The sequence below is a fragment of the Hyperoodon ampullatus genome (genome assembly GCF_949752795.1).
Source record: "Hyperoodon ampullatus genome assembly, chromosome: 1".
Classification (NCBI taxonomy): domain Eukaryota; kingdom Metazoa; phylum Chordata; class Mammalia; order Artiodactyla; family Ziphiidae; genus Hyperoodon; species Hyperoodon ampullatus.
In genome coordinates, this window is record NC_136914.1 from 81,949,065 (window position 1) to 81,975,396 (window position 26,332).

Genomic DNA, 26,332 nt, shown 5'->3' on the forward strand with positions numbered 1-26,332 from the left:
GCCTGGTATTCTGCATTTCTAACGAGCTCCCACCAGGTGATGCTATTGGTTGGCAGGGGCACTTGAGCTGCAAGCTGTGGACACCCACTCCTCAGAGCCCACCACCTCATTCAAGGTCTCTTCTGCATTTAGTCCTCCAGGCAAAGGCTTTCAAAATCTGGTGGGTCACCAGGCTCACTTGGATGCCTTTCAACAAAGGGTGGACTCCACCCCAGGCCTTCGGAGCCAGGAATCTGTATGTTTATCAGGCGCCTCAAATCTGAGGCAGCTGGTCCGTGCACAGGTGTTTGGAAAAGATTGCTTGAAGCCACAAAAGCCAACAACTCCTCAACAAATCACCTCCACCTCAGTTCTGATTTTGCATGGACTCAGTGCCATGGTTGGAAACATCAAATGCTTTCCTCCTCATCCTTAAGACCTCAGGTGCTCCAAAGACCTGCCCAAACTGCCCTAAGGGCGGTGGGACATACGCGAAGACAGCAGAGGGACCTCAGGAGCTTAGCAGAGGGCTGCACAGCACCCGCTACAAGGTCAGGGACAGGCCGACCCCATCTCCTTCTTGCCCTCTGGTCCCCGTGCACTTACCTCCTGACAGATACCATTAGTGTGAATTCCACCACCGCTTGCCAGGGAGGGCAAAGGACAGCAGCGGCCTGCGGGTGCGGTTCACTCAGAGCCGGTGGGCGTAAACCACAGCAATTGAAACTTCAAAGGGCTTGGGCGGGCACTGTGCCCAGGGACCCACCTTTCTCCCGCGCTTCTTAGCAGCCTGTGGAATTCTCCTCCATGGTGACCTCAGCCTTTCCCTCTCCCCACCTTCCATCAGGGCTCCATTAAGAAAGCGGTTTTTTTGACATCAGTGGTGATTAAGTTGACCTAATTTCTCCCCGGCTGGCAGAGTCAAGAGCCCCGGTCTTGACCCTGTGGGCCTCAGCTAAGCCACCTGAGAAAAAAAGACCTGTGACCTATTCTGAGAAGGAAAAAAATGGCATGCAGCTGAATTAACCTCGGGTGATTCTGCTCAGGCTCCCAAAGAGCTAGAGCAGGGGAGACCCAGCCCTTCCCACAGCCAGCCTCTCTCTCTGCTTGCGACTGGGGTTCTGGAAACGCCCTGCCCTCCCCACAGATGGATGCCTCTTAAGCAGAGCGGGTAAGAGCCAGTGATCTCTTCCTTGGGGACGGCAGCAGCCTCCTCCCCTGTCACCCCCTTTGCTGCACTTAGGCATTTGCCAGCTTCATCTTTCTCACCTGTGGTTTCTCACACCCAACCAAGCTCCTCCAGCCTCTTTGTTCATGATTTTCCCCAAATCTAGAGTAGGCTTTCATTTGCCTTGTCTGTTTAACGAACTCCTATTCATCCCTCAAAACTCCACTCAGACTTTGATTCTTCCCAAACTCCTTCCTCCCCACCGGTCAGAATTAATTCCACGCATATGATTCATTCCAGGGCTCTCAAAGTGTGGTCCTCAGACTAGAAGCATTGGCTTCTAGTTCTAGCATTGGTGTCACCTGGAAACTTGTTATAAATGCAAATTCTCAGGCCTCACCCCCAGAGCTATGAGAGCAGGGCTCTGAAGGTGGTGCCCAGTGATCCAAGTTTTAAAAAGCACTCTGGGGGATTCTGATGCACGCTGAAGTCTGAGAGAGATTGGATTTGTTCGTGCACGATGTAATATTCTAAGCGTTTTCATCTGTATTCCACAGTCATCAGTGAGCTACTGAGGGCTGGTGTGGTCTCATATTCATCTTTGCTTCTCTGATCCTTAGGCCCAGATGAGGCACAGACAGGATGACTGTTTTAAAGGACCAATCTGATAGGTGAGCTCTTTCCTTGACCTTTCAGTGGCTTCACGTTTCTCCTTACCATGACCCGAATGTCCCTGTGTGTCGGGCTTCTGACCCCCTTTCTCCCCGTCTCACTATGCTCCGGGCAACCCCTCTTTTCTCAGTCCCTCAAACGTGCCCAATGCCTCTCTGGTTTGGGGCCAAAGCCACACTGCCCTCACCACTTTGCCTGCTCGCTAACCTGCTAATTTCTACTAACCTTCAGTTCTCAGCTTAACTATCACTTCCACATTTAAGCTTCCCCAAATGTTCCCCCCTCCAAACACCCATGGTCAGGACCCCAGTGAGACACCCACCCCTGTAACATCCTGTGCTTTCCCCCTCTGGTACTGGTCGCAGTTGTCACTAACTGATTCTTTGTATCTTATCTGTCACACCCGTAGACTGTGAGTTCCACAGGGGTCGGGATCACGTGTGCATTTCTGCACCATTCTGGTGTCAGCAGTGCCTGCAGCACTGGCGGGGCACTTCCCCCGAGCCCATCATTTTGTGCTCAGGTGTCTGCACCCTGGACCTTGCACATTTCAGATCCTACTCACAGTTCCCTTCCCCAGGCGGGTGCGGGGAGTCCCAAGCAGGGTGCCTTGACTTGTCAGAGCTTGCTTGCCACTAGCCTGCATGCCAAATAAGGAAAGAGCTGGGGGAGTTTCCAAGTGGCTCTTTGATAAATTCGTCTCCACTGCCCGATTTACACTGCACTCCCCCTGCTTTTTTGTTGTTGTTGTTTTTCCCTGGCACAGAGCTGGTGCTTTTGTTCCTGACTTCACATTTTCTGACATTATGAGATCAGAACGGAGGAATTCTTCATGAGAGCATGCTGATTCACTCTGCAAAGCAGTGCCTGACAGCACCTTCTACGGGCCAGATGTCTCCCAGATGTTGAGGACAGACTGGGGAGCAAGGCAGAGAAAATCTCAGCCTCATGGAGGCCACATTCCAATGAATGTCTTTGATTTGTGTTAACAGAGCAGAGTGACATGTTTCTGGTAAGCAACATTTTGCCAGATATGAGAAAACATGTTTTCTACAAAGGTGAGCTATGGGTTTAGGGTTGATTGGGAGGTGTGGCCTGTGTTTCTCAAAGATTGTCTAAATTTTCCCTAAGGGCTGAAGGAGTCCATCCTAGGCTCCTAGGGGCTATAATACTCACCCCTAGGATTCAGTGGGTCTCTAGCATCTAGGGTGGTATTCTCTGTTGGGTTAAACTTGGTTGTAAAAAATGTTCTACGCTTGAGAGGTTCATCTAGGGGTGAGAAATGAAACCAAGAGCCAACCTCTTCATCCTTTAGCATAATCCACCTGTTACTTGCTCTCCTAGAAGCCTGTGCTTTCTCTTCAAATCACTTCATTTATACAGGATTATTAGTGTAACCTCTCTCCTTCTTCCTCGTCCTTTTTCTCTCCCCCCCGATCTGTGAGCTCATCAAGGCAGGGCTTCCTCTATCTTGCTCACTGCTTATCTCTAGAAGTTCATTTTGTGCCTGTTACAGGGTGGCAGTCTTAAAACTGGGGTCAGGGGTGAGGTGGGGGAGTAAGTCCTCAGATCTTTCTTAGACCTTCAGTGCTTGTGCGTTTGATGTTTTTATTTTAGGGCAGATGAGCTTTATTTTTGAGATTTACGGCCTAACGTAACACTTACCAATTTTTTTCACACTTTTCTTTCTAGTTTTGGAGGAAGTCTGTTTCATTACAAGGAATGAAACTTTTTCAGGAGTTTCCCCCAGAGCAGGACATTTGCATTCTGCCCCTGGCTCTTCCTCTAATTAACTAAGTAATCTTGAGTGAGTACCCTTTCCTCACTAGTCTCTGGCCATCCTCCTTGAAGAAGCAGTTGATTGGTCTGTATGATTCCTCCAGCTCTAAAATGCCAACCTTATTCACTTAGGCCTATCACTTCTGTAGGGTCTCTGCACGAGGTGTTTTGGGCAGTGGGAATTTTCCAGGAGTTTCTCTTCTGGAGCTGGGGATGATAAGTAGCCATAAAGTGTCGCCACTACCTACCTGAATTGCCCGCCCTGCCCTCCACAATGATGCTGGGGGGAGTGCCACCAACTGCAGCAGCCTTATGTTTGCCAATTCTGATGATAGGCAGGTTGTCAAGATAATTTTCCAGGCCTGCCGAGATGTTAGTCTTCCTCACCTACCAGTTGGCTGCTCAGATATCCTCAGACTCATGACCCCTCTTTGATGCTCTACAAACAGACTCCCTAGAAACTCCTCTCAGATGCTATGTGTCTAGATCTCTTCTAGACCTTGCCTCTTCTGGACCTCTCCTGGAGGAGGTGCAGTGATTCATGGACCACGCACACTTGCCATCTAGTTGTAGAGCCGGGCTCATGACATGCCCCTTCTAGTCCCCGCCCTGGGCCTCACCAGCTCCCTGCAGACCTGTCAGCACATTGATGGTTAAGATTTCATTCCTCAGGAATTACATTTCAACTTAGGTATTCATTTACTTTGAACAAGATGCTACATAACCACTCTCCATGCCAGGGTTTTCTCACCTGAAAAAAAGGAGTTAAAAAAAATCCTTAGCTTAGATTTTCGGTGAAATGGCATTTGCTACAAAAGTGCTTGGTCACGGGGAGTCACACTAGACAGAGCTTCTGTTTCTCTTTCTTCTTCTTCTTCCTCCCCTTTCTCCACTCTTCCTCCTCTTCCTTCCTTTTCCTTCCTCTAGTTTATATTTTTCCAATGGGATGTTGGGAAAAAAACACACACACATGCAGAGAAGTGCTCGATCAATTTTTGTAAAATAAATACCTGTGTATTACCACCCAGGTCGAGAAACAAAATAGTGTCAGCTCCAGAAACTTCCCAAGTGCCCTTTCCAACAGTAAGCTCCTCCATCCCCCTTGCTGGAAACACGACCCTGAATTTTATCGTTTCACTTTGTTCAAAGGCCAGACACAGATTTCTTTACTGATTCCATAGACTTCTTCATTCAACAATAATAATAGCTAGCACCTATGCAGTGATTCCTGTGTGCCAGGCGATATTTAGAGTGCTCGACAAAATACCAACTCTTTTCATCCCTACAACAACCTTATCAGATAGGTTATTTTGTTGTCACCCTGGTTTACAGATGAGGAAACTGAGGCACAGATGGTTAAGTAACTTGTCCAGGGTCACACAGCTAGTAAGGAGCCTGGAATTGAACCCAGATAGTATGGTGCCCAAGACTGCACTCCTATCAACTGTACTGTTTCTCATTAAATGGGATCTGGAAGCTGCACTGAAATGTTCTGATACCTGTAATGGGATTTGGAAGCTGCGCTGAAAAGTTCTGATACCTGTAAACTCTCTCTCACAGATGTATAATAAATTTGAATATTATAGTAGCATTATTATAGCCTCAGACTGAGGCAACCCAACCCTGCTTCCGTCTTTGCAGTGAACTAATTTAGCTCTGTGTGTGTGTGTGTGTGTTTCCATGCTGGACATCATACTCATCTCAAGGATCAGTTTACTAGCATCACCTTTGGTGGTCTCTTCCAATACAGATGGGACCAAATTTCCCAGCACCCTAGACACTTCGGGTTCTACTGTTCCCAGAGTATGACTCTCATTACCAGAATGGCATAACTCAGCTCTTCTGAAACTTTTTACCATGAAGGACTGCTTTTCCTTATTCCTCTGTCTTGACTAAGTAAAAATAAATTTCCCCCTTTCCTCCCATATTGTATTATTCAAAGACATATATATCTGCCAAACATGGCGTATGATCACCAGGAGATAACTAATAACCAGTGAAGCTCAGTTTTTATACTTATTAGTTGTGCCAATCTATAATATGGAAAAACAAATCTAACTCTATATTGGGTCTGTTTCTTTTACTTTAACCTTCGTATGCTATGGCTTTTGCTACACCTTAAGAATGTTGCCTATATCTTGAAATATACAGGATAGCCCATTCTTAAGGCTCTGACCTTTAAATGTATAACACTTTTCCATTCATATAGAGATAAAAAGTTGTAGAACAGGGCTTCCCTGGTGGCGCAGTGGTTGAGAGTCCACCTGCCGATGCAGGGGACGCAGGTTCGTGCCCCGGTCTGGGAAGATCCCACATGCCGCGGAGTGGCTGGGCCCGTGAGCCATGGCCGTTGAGCCTGCGCGTCCGGAGCCTGTGCTCCACAACGGGAGAGGCCACAGCAGTGAGAGACCCGTGTACCGCAAAAAAAAAAAAAGTTGTAGAACAGAGAATAACATTTGTCTTGCTGGAGGTTTACAGGAACATCCTGACTGCTGCACATGGATCACTGTAAGAACAAAGGATTCTGACACCAAGAAGTGTGCAACAACCAACCACACCCCTCCCCTTTTAGTATAAAAGAAGCCTAAATTCTAACTCAGGTAAGATGGTTCTTTGGGACACTAGTCCACCATCTTCTCAGTCTACTGGCTTTCCAAATAAAGTCGCTATGTCCCAACAATCTGTCTCTCAATTTATTGGCCTGTCGTGTGGTGAGCAGTATGAACTTGGACTTGGTAACAAACCTAGCCAAGGAACTTAACCTCTCTGTGCCTCAGTTCTTCATCTACAAGAAGAGGAATAATGTTATCTACCTTATTGGGTTGTTTTGAGCATCAGATGAAATGAGTATAAAGTGCCTAGCACAGAGAAAGTGCTCAATTAACATTTGTTGTTGATTTTGCTGTTCTTATTATTAAGTTGAAGGTAATGATAGTTATATTTCATATGAGTGTGTTTTGAACTCCAGCCTGAAGCCAAGATCCTTGGACATTTATTTTGGCCTGTTTATCTTAAGATATGTGAGTGATGCTAGACTTGTTAAAACATTGAAAATAATTTCTAACTGTCCCTTGCCTTATTCCTTTGTGAAAATCCAGGTATCTTGGTATCCCAGGTAGGAAACAGCCTAAGTTTTAGCCATGGAGGGTTTTGGGCATTTACAAACTGCCCTATTTGGCTTTTTATCTCAATTACATAATCAACCCTTGATTACTTGGGGACTGCAGTCCAATTGGAGGAAAGTCTGTGGTCCTCCTGCTTTCTTTATCAGTCCACTCATGTCTTGTTTGTTCCTTTCACCAAAATTCCAGAGGGATTTTGAACAGCAGAGGATAGAAAAAGAAAATCAATTAGCCAAATTTATTCCTTGTTATTAATTAAGGTTGAAAGAAGAGGATGGAACTACTGGCAAATATGCATTTGAGATTTTAATCATCCAGACTGGTGTCCCAGTCTTCTGCTGCTGTGGAAAATTAAGATTTGCCTGCATGTCAGCTCCTAGGCTTTTGGGCAGATGATACTCTAGTAGGAGAAAACCACAGGTGTTACAGTCAGCTCTAGGTTTGAATGCTGGCGCTTCTATGCACCACCTCTGTGATCTTGACCAAGCTTCTCTACGCCTTGGTTTTCTCATCTGTAGAATGGAAATAATGCCCCTCTCACTGTGAATATTAAATGAAATGATGTATGTGATATGCCTGGCACCTGCAAGCACTCAAAAGTTAGCTCCTTTCTCCTAACTCTTCCTAGTCGCTCTGTGAAAACTAGGTGATGAGTCCATTTGGTGAAAAATAAGAGTAGAATTTGGTGACCTGGCTTGACTTCACCAAGTAATTTATTCACTGACTATATTGTTACCATTTTACCAGTGTTCTGAAATTGTTTAGAAACAGCTTGAGTGTTACAGAGTAGTCACAGAATTCTGAAGGCAAAAAGGTGGGGAAACTGTTACAAAGGCAGCAAGAGCTGGCTCCACCGCTCTGCTGCCGAGACCATCCTTGCACATAAGTCAACGTCTCAGATGCTGACAATGGTAATCACCATCATCACATCATCATCTTACAATGTTCCTACATATGCACTGTCTCACTTCATTCTGTCATAATGACTCTGTGGGATGGTGGATTACATGTTGTTATCTCCAGTTTCTGGTGAGGAAATTGAAACAGAGGGAGGTCAAATGACTTGTCCAAATGCATACTTCTCATTGGTGGATGGAAAAAGATTTGAATACATCTCATCACTCTAGATCCAGAGAGTCTTTTTATCACTTCATGTTGCTGGGCATAAAATAATTGTTGTCTGGTATATTTCTAAATATTTGACATATTTAATTCTGCTCTTACCTTTTCACTTCCTTAAAGAATATTTACTTCTCTCAAAGAAATATTTTAAACCTCAACACAGTCACAGTCATTGATTTTATTACCGATCAAATTCTGTGGTAACAAGGTTACCAGAAATCTGTGTCTGTTTGTTTAGGTCTATGTATGTATTTTTTTTTTCTTCAGGAGCTAAGCAATAGCCCAGTTGAAAAGAAAAAAAATTATATTCAATTTAAAATCACAAATAAACTTGGACAATTTTTTTGAGTTTGTTGTGATGGAATTTAATTTCTATGCTATTTGGGACTCATACCACTTCTTGGATGAGAAACGGTTTTCCAGTAGACATAAATGACCTCTTCCAGAAAAATAGAAATGGAAGAGGGAACAATTAAGAAGAGAAGAGTTATAAGCAGGCAGGCTCATTTTAAAATGTTGGGATAGAGATTCATAAAATAATAAATAAAAAATTTAAATAATAAATCAATAAAAGGCTACCTATTAGAATGGCCTTCAAAGACTGGTTCTAACTCCAGGACAAAAAATATATATAAATATGGTGAGTCACAAAATTCTCTCACCACAACTGAGATTTGCAAAGAAACTGTAACTTCTTTTTTCTTCAAAACTGCTCCTAGCTCCTCATAAGTCTCAGCCCTCAGGGTATCCAGGAAAGTTCAGACTTGACAATAAGCAATATTCCAGTCTCTTCTGGGTGAAAACAGTCTCCTCTCTATTTAAACAGTCTATTCCAAGTTCAGTTGGGTGTCACCTCGTGTGGTCTAAAAAGTCTCCTCAGGATAAACCTGTCCTTTGGGATAAATAACCTTTTAGAGTGTGTCCTTTCCTTTCTTTTCCCCAGGATGGTGTCTATATGCTTTGGGGATCACTGGGGGACTCCCTCTGTCCTCATGGTACATCTGGACAGACCAGCTCCCTGACTGGGGACTGCTGAGTGGAGTCTGTCTGGGTTCTCATCCTGCCCATAGTCTGATCATTAGTCCCTGCATTCTGAGGCCTCTCTGGCCAACCCCAGGTCTTTGCCGGGCCCCTCGTCTACTCAGAAACTGTGTCTTCTCTCAGGGGTACAAGGGCTCTTCTGTTGTGAGGAGTCAGATAAATGATCTTGGACTCATGGTGATGAACTGTCTTCCATCACCTCCCCATCATTATCTCTGGATCATGTTAAACATGTCCCCAGCCTAAAAGCCTACTACCTCCTTTCATTAGGCCTGGAGAAGTTGTCATCCACCTTCTCCTGCAATATCCCCAAGATGGTCTTAAGTTTTCTTTCCTAAGCTTTTGGCTCTGACCTAATTTTTCTTCCACCATCTCTCCTTTTTTCTCCCCATCTATGTTCATAAATGGAAGAAGTATTTTCTTTGCACTGGGGAAGAAGCTGTAGTTAAGAGTCTTCTAAGCTTGACCCTGATATGTATTGGGAGTTAAAGGAATTCAGACTGGCTTTAAAGAGCATTGCTTGGGCCATTACATTTCTTTTAAATGTCAGAAGCTGAATGTTCTTTCTTGAATTCATGCTACAATAATCCTAAACCTTCTTCAGAAAAATAGATATCTGTGGCAGAACTGGGATAGAGCTTGGTACATTAATGAAGTTTCAATAAAAACTATTATAAAAAACTGTTATGTTAAATAAGAAATATAAGAATACATTATTGTTATAAATATACATAAACAAATAACCACACATAAACAATACATAATATATAGTAAAAGAAAAACTCCATACTACCATCCCACTTTCCTTTCCAGATACACCCATCATTAACAGTTTGGGGTACACCCTTCCAAATCATTTTCTATATATTTATATACATACATATGTGGAGGTACAATGTATAAGTTTTGCTTTTACTTTTATTGAAAGTGACATTGTGGCTTCCTTGGTGGTGCAGTGGGTAAGAATCCGCCTGCCAATGCAAGGGACATGGGTTTGATCCCTGGTCCGGGATGATCCCACATGCCATGGAGCAACAAAGCCCATGCACCACAACTACTGAGCCTGCGCTCTAGAGCCCGTGAGCCACAACTACTGAAGCCTGCATGCCTAGGGCCCATACTCCGCAACAAGAGAAGCCACCACAAGGAGAAGCTCACACACCACAATGAAGAGTAGCCTCCACTCGCCGCAATGAGAGAAAGCCTCCGTGCAGCAACGAAGATCCAATGCCACCAAAAATGATAAATAAAATTAAATCTTTAAAAAAAATTTTTAAAAAAGAAAGTGAAATTGTGGTATATTATTCTTTTATTTAACAATATAGTTTGTAAATCATTCCGTATCCATACCTATAGGTCAACCTCATTTTTAAAATTGAGAGGTGGAAATCCACAGTATGGATGAACCACTATTTATTCCACCCTTTTCATGGCATACATTTAGGTTATTTTAGAACTCTTTGTTCCCCAGACAACATCCTCCTTTACATCTCCTGCACAGCACTGCAACCATGTATGCCTTACAGGAAGTTAATACAGAAAGTGATAACATTCTGTGCCTGCCCTTTGACTACCTATAAACATGAAAAGCACCACTGATGGGAGTCTGCATTTCCAGGTGCTAAACCTCTGTTTTAATTTGGGTCATTAGTCTTCATTTTTACCACTCAACCAGTTCCACTGAAATGGCACAGTCTTCTACTTGTTTTTTCTCTTTATCAAAAAAGTACTACATTATCAGTTGAATAAGTCATATCCAATGTATTGATCAACATGTGTAGGCATGGACGTATTTTTTGTGTTATTATTTCAGAGGATAAAGTTGAGACTCACCGTGCTTCACCCTAATAGCTGCAAGAGGGTGGTGTTTGACCTGGCAGAGTCCTGGAACTGGGCTCTCTCAGTGGCGGTGGTAACTCCAGCTGCACTCTCAGGTTACTGGCATGGTGATGAAGACTTGAACTGCTCCCTCCCCTTTACTGTGCAGTGGTCTTAATGGACCACTGGCTGTTGTTCAGAGCACGGTGACCAGTTCTCTTATGTCTGTTGCTGCACAGTCTAGCGGTTCACCACTGGGGCGACCCCATGCTCCCCTCTCTGCTTCCTCTGCTTCTATCACTGGCAGCTCTGTCATAGCCTCTCCCCCTCATCCAAATCACTCTCCAACAGAACGAGTATTTGGTACTTCCACTGGGCAAAGCTCCTGTGCCTGGCTGTCTTATTGGTCAATGGAGAGATGAGCCCCTTTGGGTCCTATCAGCTGTGGCCAGGGAAACAGGGCCACGTTATATCAAGTTTGCAAACTGAGGAATTTCAAAGAGGGGGCCATCTCAGAAGGGCCATCTCAACAAGAGAAGGGGAAAACAGAACAGAAGGGGACAACAGAAGGGGACAGAGTAACTGCTGTATCTGGAATAGGCATCTTCCTAAAACTTTTGTCCAGAAATTCCTTGTCAGTGTTTTCAGCCTGCAGGAGCAATGGAGGAAGCCACTTAGATACCATCTGCTTATAATGTGTTTCTCAGAGAAATAAATAGCCCAAACTGAAGCATACTTCCGGTTGTCAATTTTTTACAAGCACCCTGGAACTCAGTGACAGATCTTCAGGATCCATGTGGTCCTCTGACAGCAAATGGATTGTTCCAGCAGAGATCTTTAATGAAATTCTTCACATTATTAAGGAACCACCACCTCCAGCATATTATAATGACAATGGCAGGACCTTGTGAAGAGAGAAAGCAAAGCAACTTTCCTGCTCACTTCGTTTTGAAAGCACCAACCCCTAGCAGCAAAGCCTTCTTGTTAATTAGTTGTTAATTATTGAGACAGCACGTGAAATGTTTATCAAAGAGCTGTACCACTGACAAAGAAAAGAACTCAGAGCAAGAGGCTGAATTGAAGCATAATAAAAGGAACGAGTAAGCTTTTACACAGTTGGCTGGCACCAAGGAAATTCTAGAAATGTACCCCTCTGGTAAGAGATGAGAGGTATTGTAGAAATGCATAGTAAATAGACCACGATAGATGAAAACATAATAGATGCATAGAGCTGGAAGGAACCTCAGCAATCATCTTCCTTCATTTTACAGTTTGGGAAACACATGTAATAGGACATAAATGAACTGCCCAAGGTCACACTTCTAGTTGGTGTCCCAAGAATCAGTTCAGCCCAGAGAACTCATCACTACCAGACCCTGTGGAAAGGTAAGTGTTGGTGCTCTTGGCTTGGACCTCCCGTTCACAATATGCTTCTATCTTAGTGTTCTTTCTTTACCCTCAAAAGAGGTTATAACAGATATAGTCAAAGCAACCCACTGAAAGGTTTAGAATTGTCCTTCATATCACTTTAAACCTGTTCCGTTACTATATAACCAGACCGTGCTACTTTTGATGCATTATAAATTACCACTTTAAAAATAAATTCTGTGTGAAAATTATATTTTGTCATTTACTTATTAGTATTATTTTTTGCTGCTGTTAAAAGTTAATTTGTTAGATGCATGTATTTAAAATATATCATAGTTTTTATAACCTTGTTTTGGCATTTAAACTAAAATCTTTTTTAATTTTAATATAATTTATTTTTATTGAGGTGTAATTAACACATAATACTGTATTCGTTTCAGGTGTACAACATAATGATTCAATATTTGTATATATTGTAAAATGATCACCACAATTAGTTTAGTTAACATCCATCACATACATAGTTACAAAAAAAATTTTTTTCTTGTGATAAGAACTTTTAAGATCTATGCTCTTAGCCACTTTCAAATATGCCATACAGTATTATTAACTATAGTCGCCATGCTGTACATTATCTACAGCCCCATGACTTATTTATTTTATAACTGGAAGTTTGTACCTTTCCCCCCTTCACACATTTTGCCCAACCCCCACCATCGTTTCTTTATTTTTTAAATGTTCTGAAATCTCCAAAAAGGGAAAGTGGCCCAGGCCTCTGAAAACCTCTTAAGGTCTTGTTCACTGCTCTACACTCTTTCTTTGTGAAATATAACTTTCATACGTGATTTTAGTTTCCACAGAGTCAGGTTGTAGTTTTCTTAAATGCAGGGTGTCTTAGTCCATTTGGGCTGCTATAACAGAATACCATAGCCTGTTAATTTATAAACAACAAACATTTATTTCTCACAGTTCTAAAGACAGGGAAGTCCAAGATCAAGGCACTGGCAGATTCAGTGTCTAGTGAGGGCCCACTTCCTGTTTCGTTAGTTGTCTCCTCCCTGTGTCCTTGAGCTCTCTGGGGTCTTTTTTTTTTTTTTTGCGGTACGCGGGCCTCTCACTGTTGTGGCCTCTCCCGTTGTGGAGCACAGGCTCCGGACGCGCAGGCTCAGCGGCCATGGCTCACGGGCCCAGCCGCTCCGCGGCACGTGGGATCCTCCCGGACCAGGGCACGAACCCACGTCCCCTGCATAGGCAGGCGGACTCTCAACCACTGCGTCACCAGGGAAGCCCTCTGCGGTCTTTTTTATAAGGGCACTAATCCCATTCATGAGGGCTCCTAATGAATGACCTAATCACCTTCCGAAGGCCCCGATTCCAAATACCATCACACTGAGTGTTAGGATTTAACATACAAATTCTGAGGTGGGGGTGGGGTCACAAACATTTAGTCTATAGCACAAGGCATTCTGTGTGGTACGTCTGTAGGGTGAGCATTTGGAACCCAGAACATTGCTGTCCATCTCCTGGTCGGTATAGTCTACCTGAATGCTACTGTTGATAGACTCTTAGGAAAGACCAGTTTCATTCTCTATATTGGCCCTTGCGATCTTCTGGGGCAGCTCTGTAATATGCCTTCAAGCCTATTCCCACACACAATCATCTTTTAACTTTATAGTGCAAGTAAAAAAAAAATCAAAGTAGGAGTAAAGTAAGGATGTTGTTAAATACACTTTTATCCTCCTTTGGAAAGTTGCTGTAAAATGATGTCTTTTCATCCTTGCCTTCTGCTTTCAGAAGCTGTTTGGAAAGCATTGCTGGATTATGTCAAATTTATAATGAAGCTCTATGGAGGCCCTTTGCAGCATGTGAGAATTGAAAGGAAAGATGCAGCCTATTATTGAGGAAACCCTAAGTTCCCTACACTGACCGTATTATGTGGTGCCAGGGGTTCAGCCTCACCTGACTCAGCCAGTACTTCTCTCCTTGTCTTATTCCTCTTCCAAGTTTTACTGCATGGACTCAGTGGTTTTCAAACTTCAGCCTGCATAAAGATCACCTGGAGGACTGGTGTAAAATGCAGAACCCAGCCTTGCTCCCAAAGATTCTGATTCACTAGGTCTGGGGTGGGTCATAGGAATCTGCATTTTTAAGAAACTCTGTAAGAATTTTTATTGCAGGCATCCTAGGACCACGCTTGAAAAACTCTAATCTGCCCTCGTTTTCTCACTAGGTCCCTTGGAGTAATACATGCCCCTGTTTCTCCGAATGATGGGCTTTATCTCTCCATCTGGGTGATTCACTTATATAATATCGTGACTGATGCCCTTCCTCATCCAACCTGACTCCCAGAATTCACCTCCCCTCACCTTGCCTCTGGCAGGGAGGATGGAGGGAACCTGGGAAAGAGCAGACCCCCGTCAGGATCTGTCCACCGGTGGAACCTCTCTTCTAGACTCACCTGAATTGCCTCTGAACATTCTTCTGAATGGATTTGGAAAAAAGTCCAGACCATTTGGGGCCAGTTCTGGTGAACAGTTTACAATCAAGTCGAGAATTACTATTCAGAATCAAAAGCTATGCTTAACTGTAATACGTATCATGACTGACATTTTGGCTTTAGTTATAAATGCATCTAAGGTATAAGATGGAGAGTTTCAAAAACATTCTCTGCAATGATGGTGACTATCACAGCCAGGCTGCCCCAAAATGGACACACAGGCTGCTTACAACTTCTTTTTGTTTTAATTGGTTGGGCAGCCATTTTTATTGTTGAGTCTCTCTTTTGATTGGTTGGTACTTTACTATGGCAGTTGATAAATACTTGCACTACTGGGATCAGTATATAATTTTTCTCTTGAAAGACAAACTCTCTAACTATCTCAATTCTGAGTGTTTTTTAAAAATTCAATCTCAGAATTAGTAGTCATACTTTGGAAGTCATGTAAGTCAGTGGTCCCCAGCATTTTTGGCACCAGGGACTGGTTTCGTGGAAGACAATTTTTCCACAGATTGTAGGGGGATGGTTCAGGCGGTAATGCGAGCAATGGGGAGCGGTGGGGAGTGGCAGGTGAAGCTTCACTCGCTCACCCACTGCTCACCTCCTGCTGTGCGGCCTTGTTCCTAAGAGGCCTTGGACCAGTACCCGTCTGTGGCCCAGGGGTTGGGAATCCCTGATATAAGTCATATGGCTCACATTCTAAGTAAGGGCCACACTAGGCCTTGTTATTATATGTCCTATAACATTTATTCTAGGCATTAATTCATTATGGACTCAGTGCATGAAAATCTCCATGCTGTTGTGCTCACTGTTACAGGCATTTTCTTCTAAACCATGCATACGGCTGATGATTTAGACCCCATATACTCCAGCAAAGGAGGATGCCTTTAACTTTCTTGGCCACTTCCTTAGCTTGGTTTCCTACAGATGGTACTCTGCTGATCCATTTCCTGAAGGGGCACTCGAGTTGATTGTTTTAGTCTTTCGAAGAATGTTATAAAATGCACAGTTTGCTTACGATTGAGTGATGAGGGGGTGGGCTGGGGTTACAGCTGAGAAAGATCACTTTAGCTTATAATAAGAAACGTATGATTTAGGTTCACTGACTAGGCTGAGGAAGTATTTATAAATACAGTCAGCTCCCTGTATCTGTGGGTTCTGCATCCTCAGATTCAAACCACTGTGTATCAAAAATATTTGGAAAAAAATTCCACAAAGTTCCAAAAAGCAGAACTTGAATTTGCCATGCACCTGTAACTGTTTACATAGCATTTACATTTATTAGGTAATAAAATTATAAGTAATATAGATATGATTATAAGTAATCTAGATATGATTTAAAATATACGTACTGGAGGATATGAATAGGTTATATGCAAATACTACACCATTTTATAAAGGGGTTTGAGCATCAGTGATTTTGGTACCTGTGAAAGTCCTGGAACCAATCCCTGACGGATACCAGTGGACGACTTTAATTTTATGTCTGGGTATGCATGTGTATATTACATAGTTACATTTGTTTTTAACCATACATAGAATTTAAATATAAAAATAATTACACACATGGTAATGCAAAAGCCACCACGCCATCTAAAAAGTTGGTTTGTAAAACTCTAATTTTTTTTTTTTTTTTTGCGGTACACGGTACTCTCACTGTTGTGGCCTCTCCCGTTGCGAAGCACAGGCTCCGGACGCGCAGGCTCAGCGGCCACGACTCACTGGCCCAGCCGCTGCACGGCACGAACCCATGTCCCCTGCATCGGCAGGTGGACTCTCAACCACTGCACCACCAGGGAAGCCCTGTAAAACTCTAACTTAGGGAGCAAGAAGATTGATCAGTTCTCAGTCCTCCTCTTACCTGACATATCAGTGGAGCGTCTGACAAAACTGACTCCTTCCTTCATTTTGCTTCTGGAATGTCACATTTTCCCCCAGCTCCCTGGCTGTACCATCTGTTAGTCACTTTTGCTTATTCCTCCTCTTCCGCCCGACCGCTTAACATCAAGGTGATTAGGATTTAATCTTTGGACCTCATCTCTAACTATACTCGCTCCCCCAAATTCCAGAAATATATATATACAATTGCGTAGTCAACATTTCCACTTAGTTGTCTAACAGACATCTCAAACTAAATTTGTCCAAGATAGAACTCTTAATTTACAAGCCCCCCTCTCAATCTACTGTTGTTTTTCTTATCGTAGTAAATGGCAACTCCATTATTCTCCTTGCTCAGGCCAAAACCTCAAACTCCTTACTAACTGCTCTTCTTTCATACTCCACTTTGAATTCATCAACAAATCCCACTGGCTCTTCCTTCAAAGTATAATTGGTCCACCTCACAATATCCATCACCCTCCTGGTCCAGGCCTCTGTAATCTACTTTATTATTGTCATGACCTAATTACTAGACTCCCTGTCTCTTGTTCCCCCTTAGTCTTTTTTCAGCATAACAACCAGTGTGATACTGTTAATATTGATACTTAACTCAGTCATGTCACTTTTTTGCTCAAAATCCTTCAACCATTTCCCAAATCACTTGGCACAAAACCCAAGATCCCTTAAATTGTCTATAAAGCCCAATCCTTCCCCACCATCTTTAACCTCATCACAAATACTCTCATGTTTGTTCACTCTGCTCCAGACCCACAGGCTCCTCTGCCATTCCTCTAACAACCCAAAGATGCTGCCACCCCAGTGTCTTTGCAAGTTCTGGCTCTTTGTCCTGGAAAGATCTTCTTCCAGGTAGTACTCCTCTCGGCCTTCAGATCTTTGCTCAACGTCACCTTCTCAATGAAATTCTCCCTGACCATCCTATTTAAAGTGCAATCCTCTGACTTCCCTGGTGGTGCAGTGGTTAAGAATCCGCCTGCCAATGCAGGGGACATGGGTTTGATCCCTGGTCCGGGAAGATCCCACATGCTGCTGAGCAACTAAGCCCGTGCACCAGAACTACTGAGCCTGCTCTCTAGAGCCTGTGAGCCACAACTACTGAGCCTATGTGTCACAACTACTGAAGTCTGCGTGCCTAGAGCCCATGCTCTGCAACAAGAGAAGACACTGCAGTGGAAGCCTGTGCACTGCAACTACTGAGCACACACGCTGCAACTACAGAAGACTGCAAGCTATAGGGCATGAGTGCCACAACTACTGAAGCCCATGTTCCTAGAGTCCATGCTCTGCAACAAGAGAAGCCATTGCAATGAGAAACCCACACGCCTCAACGAAGAGTAGCCCCCACTTGCCACAAGTAGAGAAAGCCCACGTGCAGCAACAAAGGCCCAAAGCAGCCAAATAAATAAATAAATAAAATTATTTTAAAAAATAATAAAGTGCAACCCTCTACCCCACTTCTTACAATCTCAACCCCCATGCCCTTCTTTGCCTTTCACAGCACTTATCACCATCTAACATAGTTTGTTTATGTATTTGATTGTTGTCTGTATCTCCACATTTAGAATTAAGATCATGAGAGTAAGGTTTTTTGTAGGCTTTCGAAATTAGTAATTTTTTAGTACCAAGAACAATGTGCATGGTAGATACTCAATAACTCTTTGTTGAAAAAGTAATGGTATATCACAATGAAAATACATAAGCACACAAATTAAATATACTGTGGCACCCAGTCTCTAAGATGTGCCCCAATGATTCTCACCTCCTGCCCTTGTGTAGTCTCCCTCCCACACTATATCGGAGTGTGTCTGTGGGACCGATAGAATATGTGATGATGTGTAACTTCTGAGACTAATTATAAAAATACTACAGTTTCCACCTTGCTGTTTTGGATCACTGACCCTGGGGTAAACCTGTGCCAATATCATGAGAACACTCAGCTGCCCTATGAAGAGGGTCACATGGCAAGTTATTGAGACCTCCGTCCAACAACCAACACCATTTTGCCAGCCATGTGACTGAGTCATCTTGGAAGTGGATTCTCCAGCCCCAAACAAGCCTTTAAATGGCTGCAGCCCTGGCCAACATTTTGATCACAGCTTCATAGGAGATTCCAAGCCAGAACTACTCAGCTAAACTATTCCTGAATTCCTACAGAGATTATGTGAGATTTTTTTTTTTAATGAACATTTACTGTTGCTTTAAGCCACTAATTTTAGGGTAATTTGTTATGCAGAAATAGTAACTAATACAGATTTTTGTACCTGGAAGTAGGATGCTGCTGTAACAAAAATCTAAACTGTGGGAGAAGATTTGTACTCGAACAGTCCGTAGAAACCAGAAGGATTTTTTTTTTTTTTTGGCTGCATTGGGTCTTCGTTGCTGTGCGCGGGCTTTAGTTGCCACGAGCGGGGGGCTACTCTTCATTGCGGTGTATGTGTTTCTCACTGCGGTGGCTTCTCTTGTGTAGCACGCGCTCCAGGTGCACGGGCTTTAGTAGTTGTGGCACGTGGGCTCAGTAGTCGTGGCTTGCAGGTTCTAGAGCGCAGGCTCAGTAGTGTGGCGCATGGGCTTAGTTGCTCCGTGGCATGTGGGATCTTCCCGGACCAGGGCTCGAACCCATGTTCCCTGCATTGGCAGGCAGATTCTTAACCACTGTGCCACCAGGGAAGTCCAGAAACCAGAAGAATTTTGAAGAGAGTGTTAAGTGACGGTCTAAAGGATTTTGAACAGACTGTTAACAGAAACCAAGTGGTCTTTGAGGGGGCTCCTGGTGAGAGGTTAAGGGAAAGTGAGGAAAATTTTAATGGACACCAGAGAAAAGGTAGCCCTTGCTATGTAGTAGTGAAACCATGCTCCTCAGATTGGGACTTGAACACACGTGCTGGGACTCAAACCCTGCCAAAACTCAGACTGGGACTTGAACCCGTGTGGCCAGGACTCGAACCCAGCCAAAACCCATGGTCTTCCAACTGAGATCACATACCTGGTTTCAGGACTTAATGAAGCTCGGGTTCTTGATGTCTCATCACAGAAAGAATTCAGTGAGAGACAAAGTGGTAGGTAAGAAGTGGATTTATTTAGAGAGAAAAACACTCCACAGACAGAGTGTGGGCCATCTCAGAAGGTGAGAAAGGCACCAGGGTATGGGGTTGTCAGTTTTTATAGGGGTAGATAATTTCATAGGCTAATGAGTGGGAGGAATATTCCAGCTATTTTGGGAATGCTCAGGGATTTCCAGGAATTGGGCCACCACCCACTTTTTTGATCCTTATGGTCGGCCTTGGAACAGTCATGGCATCTGTGGGTGTGTCATTTAGCTTGCTGAAGTGTTACAGTGAGCCTATACTGAGGCTCAAGGTCTAGAGGAAGTCATGACTTGTCTGCCATCTTGGACCCATTGGTTCTAATCAGTTGATGTTATGTCCTCGGGCTATGTCTTTCTTTCAAAGGTTGTGCCCTGCCCCCTTCCTTCCTGTTTCAGTAGCAGAAAGTTTAGCAGTGTTATTGCCTGTGACAACATGGAAAGAAGAAAATGTACCTAGTGAACTGGGGAATCTAGCTAAGGAGATTTCCAGACAGATTATTAAAGGTGCTCCCTGATTTAGCCTTGCTATAAAATGTGAGAGAGAGAAGGCAAATAAGCTAAAAGGAGAATTGTTCATCAAAAAAGAGCCAGGAATTTCTGGATTTGAAAATTTCTAGCCTCTCTAAATGTCAAATGATACTAAAATTTACAAATGGCTTCTGGGCAAAGATCTAATCCAAGGCCTCTTAGGAAAGCATGATATAAAGATGATATAAAGGTGTGCCTGAAAAATCCTTGGTAAGTCTAGAAAGATCTAAGGCAGTGCCTTAGAGAACTGTTGAGTCAAACAACAAGGCTCCTAATAAGCTTAAGGGTGATGTCCCTGGACAGTCTCAGTAGAAGCTTAGACTATAGAAAAGCCTACCTCAAAGAGTTTTGTGGGTATGATTTTTGACTAATATAGTGACTATCAATAATATTTATAGGTGATCCACAAAGTTTGAAGAAAATAGTATTGGCGGGCTTCCCTGGTGGCGCAGTGGTTGAGAGTCCGCCGGCCGATGCAGGGGACATGGGTTCATGCCCCAGTCTGGGAGGATCCCACGTGCCGCAGAGCGGCTAGGCCCGTGAGCCATGGCCGCTGAGCCTGCGCGTCCAGAGCCTGTGCTCCACAACGGGAGAGGCCACAGCAGTGAGAGGCCCAGGTACCACCAAAAAAAGAAAGAAAATAGCATCGGCAAAACCATCTCCAGCCTGAACTGAAAGAGACAAAGATAATACAAAATGAAGAGAACTTTGGACCCCAAACTTTATAGGAGGCAGTTTGAGAAAGCTATTGAGCTGTAAACCTTTTATGGGAAAGGAAGGATGCTTCAGAGGGTAAAAACATGAGCCCAAAGGCTGAAGTCAGTAGCCATAGAGAATTATTACCAAAACTCGACTCCCAATCAAGGAATTACCAACAAATGTCCGGCTGAATTTCAGAATTTCCGTGGACCAGTGACTCTAGTGTATGTCTCCTTCCCCTGATGTGGTTTTCCTACTCCTATGTTACCGTTATATACTGGGTTTGTTGGGGATGGGGGTGCAGATAACTTCACAGGACTTCCAATCAAGAGAAACTCTACTCAAGGAACTGGACTTGAAGAGCCTCATCTGCACATGGACCTGATTTAGATGATTTAGGTAATGAGAGTCTAGGACTTCCCTGGTGGTCCAGTAGCTAGGACTTCATGCTCCCAGTGCAGCTGGGGGTGTGTGGGGTGGGGTGGGGGGGGTGCTGTGTTTGATCCCTGGTCAGGGAACTGGATCCCACATGCCGCAACTGAAAAAATCCCACATGCTGCAACAAAAGATCCCGCATGCCACAACTGAGACCTGGCACAGCCAAATAAATAAATAAACAAATAAATATTTAGATAATGAGAGTTGGACTTTAAGCTGATGCTATGATGAAATGAGAGTTTGGGGTCCTTGAAAGGGGGTGAGTATATTTTGCATGTGAGAGGGCATAAATAATTCAGAAGATGGACTGTGGTAGCCAATCTCTAAGATGGCCCTCAATGATTCTTTCTTGGAATTCATGGTCTTGTGTAGTCAGTCCCCTTCCATAATGAGCAGGGGCTGGTCTGTGTAACTAATAGAAAGATTTTGAAAGAATTTTATATGACTTTAGTGACCAGGTTATAGAAGTCTTTTCAAGTTCTGCCTTGCTCTCTTGGATCACTTACCTGGGAGAAAGCATAACATAGGGATATTTAAGCAGACTTATGCTTGAATTCCATACCCACAGAAACTGTATGAGATAACTGTTTATTATTGTCTTAAGCGACTAAGTTTTGAGGTAATTTTGTATACAGCAATAGACAACTAATACAAAGCCTATAAGTTCAGCCATATTTTTGGAAATTTAGGTATCAAGACATGACTGGTCATTCCTAGAATATTAACGTTAAGTGTGATGCAGGCTGACTTTCCATTCATGGCTTATTTGATGATTGTGTGTGTGGTCAAGGAAAGGTTATTTTAGTTTCCATTATTCTTAACACATTTTGTTTGTAAAGTTTCAAGGAAATATGAGGTACAGTATAATTATGAGCACAGAATATAAGTTCACCAGATCAAGAAGGGTATCAGTTAATTATTGCTATGTGACAAAAGCCTCAAAAATTAGTGATTTAGTAAATTAATTTTTGACAAGGGTTTTAAAACAATTCAATGTAGAAAGAAGTTGTCTTCAACACATAGTGTTAGGATGCCTAGAAATCTACACGTGAAGAGAAAATTTGGACCCTTACCTCACACCATATACAAAATTAATACAAAGTAGATCAGAGAACTAAATATAAGAGCTAAAACAGTAAGTCTTAGCAGAAAACTTAGGGGTAAATCTTCATGACCTTGGATTTGGCATCATTTTCTTCAATATAACACCAAATTAAAAGAAACACAAGGAAAAAAACAGATAAATTGGACTTCATCACAGTTAAGAACTTTTGTGCATCAAAAAAGACACTATCAGGCTTCCCTGGTGGCACAGTGGTTAAGAATCCGCCTGCCAATGCAGGGGACACGGGTTTGAGCCCTGGTCCAGGAAGATCCCATATGCTGTGGAGCAACTAAGCCCGTGTGACACAACTACGGAGCCCGTGCACCTAGAGCCATGCTCTGCAACAAGAGAAGCCACTGCAATGAGAAGCCCACACACTGCAATGAAGAGTAGCCCCCACTGGCCACAGCTAGAGAAAAGCCCACGTACAGCAACAAAGACCCAATGCAGCCAAAAATAAAATAAATTAAATTAAATTAAAAAAAGACACTATTGGGAATTCCCTGGCAGTCCAGTGGTTAGGACTCAGCGCTCTCACTGCCGGGGGCTGGGTCCGATCCCTGGTTGGGGAGCTAAGATCCCACAAGCTGAGCAGCATGGCCAAAAAAAAAAAAAAGACACTATCAAGAAAGTGAAAAGACAACCCACAAAATGGGAGAAAATTTTTGCAAATCATGTATCTGATAAGGGTCTAGTATCCAGACTTTGTAAAGGACTCTTACAACACAACAACAGAATGAAAAACAACTCAGTTTTAAAAACAGGCACAGGACTTGAGCAGACACAGCTATTTCTCCAAAGATATACGTATGGCCAACAAGCGAATGAAAAGATGCACCACATCACTAGTCATCAGGGAAATGAAAATGAAAAACATAATAAGACACTACTTCACATCCACTTGGATGGCGGAGAGAGGAGAGAGAGAGAGAGAGAGAGAGAGAATAGCGAGTGTTGCTGAGAATGGGGAGAGAGGATGTGGAGAAAATGGAACCCTCATGCATTACCAGTGGAAATGCAAAATGGAAACCTGCTTCTGTGCAAACCTATTTGGTGATTCCTCAATAAATTAAATATAGAATTACCATATGATCCAGCAATTCCAGTCCTAGGTATAAACCCCCCAAAATTGAAAACAATGGAAAAACAGTTATTCTAACAAAAACAAAACTTACACATAAATATTCAGAGCAACATTAGTTTAAGAACCAAAAGGTAGAAATAATCTAAGTGTCTGTTAACAGATGAAAAGATAAACAAAATGTGGAATGTCCATGTAATGAAATATTATTTGACCATAAAAAGTAATGAATTACTGATATATGCTACAACATGGATGAACCTTGAAAACATCATGCTGAATGGAGAGAAGTCAGAAACAAAAAGACATATACCATATGATTCCCTTTATATGAAATATCTAGAATAGGAAAATCCACAGAGACAGAAAAACCGATGAGTTCTTTTCAGGGGCTGGAGGGAAGGCATGATGAAGAGTGACAGCTTAATGGGGGTACAAGGTTTCCTATGGGTGTTGAAAGTATCGTCCAACTAGATTGTAGTGATGGTTGCACAATATTGTGATTATACTAAATACCACTGAATTGCACACTTTAAAATGGTTAGAATGGTAACTTTTATTTTATATAAAAACAATGACAAAAACTTAAATGGCTTGAAACAACAGTAATTGATGAGTCCTTCTGGGCTTTTCTTCTGTTGATTTCACCTGGGCTTACCTGTGTGTCTGCATCCAGCTGGAGGCTCAGATTGGAAGGTCCAGCCAGCCTCACTCACATGCCTTGCAGTGCTTCTGCATGTGGCCTCAAATTTCCATAGTCTAGACTGGTTTTCTTACATGGCAGTCTCAGGGCAGCTCTAAGAAAGCTACAAGGCTTCGTGATGCTCTGGTCTGGAACTCACACAGCATCGCTTCTATCCCATGCTATTAGTCCAGCAATTTGCAAGGCCAGCCCAGATTAAAGGAGGGGAAAATATATACCACCTCTTCATTAAAAGAACAGCAAAGTCACCCTGCACAGATGCCACGCAAAGAGAAATTATTGAAGAAATTGTTGAAAACAGTCTTGCACAAGCAGCACTGACCTCATTCTCGTCTTCTACTTTTTATTTTTTAGACTGAGACAAATGACAGATTGAAAACCAAATAGTTGGGCTCAATTTAGATAGCATTTGAGGAACACATTTGTGATAAATGTACCTCTTTTTCTAGATTTCGGCTTAAAGCAACTTACATTTTTGGGATTCTGTTGGGTGCTTTCTTGCCTTTGGACTCCAAAGAAACCATAGTGATACTCCATGCTCTTATAACTTTAGACTGACTTTAGTTGGATTTCTGTACTGCAGGAACTCACAGACTCTCACTATGATTATATTCATAGACTTCTATGAGAATAACAATAATTTCAGAAGTATCTGATTGCATAATCAGATAGATACCATTTTTCCTTGGCTTCAGAAATGACACTGCCACAGTGATCTTTCTTTTCCAAGCCTGGTTCTCATGCATCTTGCATAAGTTATTGGTGATCCTTCAACAATTGTTAAGTGAATGAATGAATCCAATAAATATTTGTGGTTTGGAGTTATTTTGACTAATGCCAGCAAGATTTCAGTCTATGAAAGAGTGATTTGCTGGCACTTAGAAGAAAAATAGAATAAGGTGGAGTGAGTTGCGAGAAATATTAGATTGAGGATGTTTCTTCAGAGGGAGCTGCTGTGTATTTTATTTTCTGTTTGACCTTGCTTTCATGTGGAACGTTGAGATAACGAGGAAATACATTCCCCTGATTAAATGTAATTGTGAATGTACTATCCGTGAGTGACATCATTGTATTTAAGTAGTCCAGGGCCAAGATTCGTTCAGTTTCGTCTGCACAATTCGTAAGTGGTGGGACCCATCTGAAAGGACTCCAGACTCAGACTTCTAGAAGCATGTAGTGAAGTGCTGAGGAGTAGCAACTGGTGGTTCCCAGCCACAACTTTGCACTCTTACTTCTTTTAAAAAAATATTAGTTCTACCATATTTGTACCTTCTTTTTAAATTGAAGTATAGTTGATTTACAATGCTTCAGGTGTACAACAAAGTAATTCAGTTATAAGTATTCATATATATATATGTATGTATACTTTTTCAGATTATTTTCCATCATAGGTTATTATAAGAATTTGGAATTTGGGATTAAAAGATATACACTACTATATATAAGATAGATAAACAACAAGGACCTACTGTACAGCACAGGGAACTATATGCAATATCTTACACCCATCCTTTTAAACTGTCACTGCAATGAGGTGAGCTTAGTTCAAAGACTTCTCTTGCGAGTACACCCATGAAGTAAGTGCCCCTATGATCAAATCTCCGAGTCAGAGGAGAGATGCGGAATGCCCCGGGGTGATAAAAACAAATCTGACTTGTAACTTTGGCTTCCCGCTCTATCAAGTGATGAGAATGAATACAGCAGTAGCTACACACCTCTCTCACTTCCTTTCTCCTGCTCAAGAAGGACTATGAGAATTAATAGTTGATCAGAAAGCAAAGTAACAGTGGCGTGTCACAGAGGACTTGACACAGAGCGGAGTTGAGTGAGATCTGTGAAATGTGGCCAAACACGGGATGTGTTTAATTCAGCTAAACTGGATTGGTATTCAGGCAGCTCACATCTTCAGACCCTGAGGTTGTCTAGAATCCTTTCTGCTCAGGAATGCCAGTGACAAGGGAAATTCCTGCCTCATGATTTGCATATAGATCTAGAAGGAAATGCAGATTTGATCATTTGGTTTCTGTGTAACTTTAGAGTCCAAATGAAACTAGAATGTGAATATTAGAGTGTGTGAACCTTATGAGTATGAAGCTGGACTGCTGTGGCATTTAGGGAATCACACCCTGTAACAGCAGTGCTCGATATATACATTGTCTTTGCAACAAGTGACAATGAGGACTGCTGATGCTCAGAGCCAGGTGCTCTGTAGAATCCATCCACCCATTGTT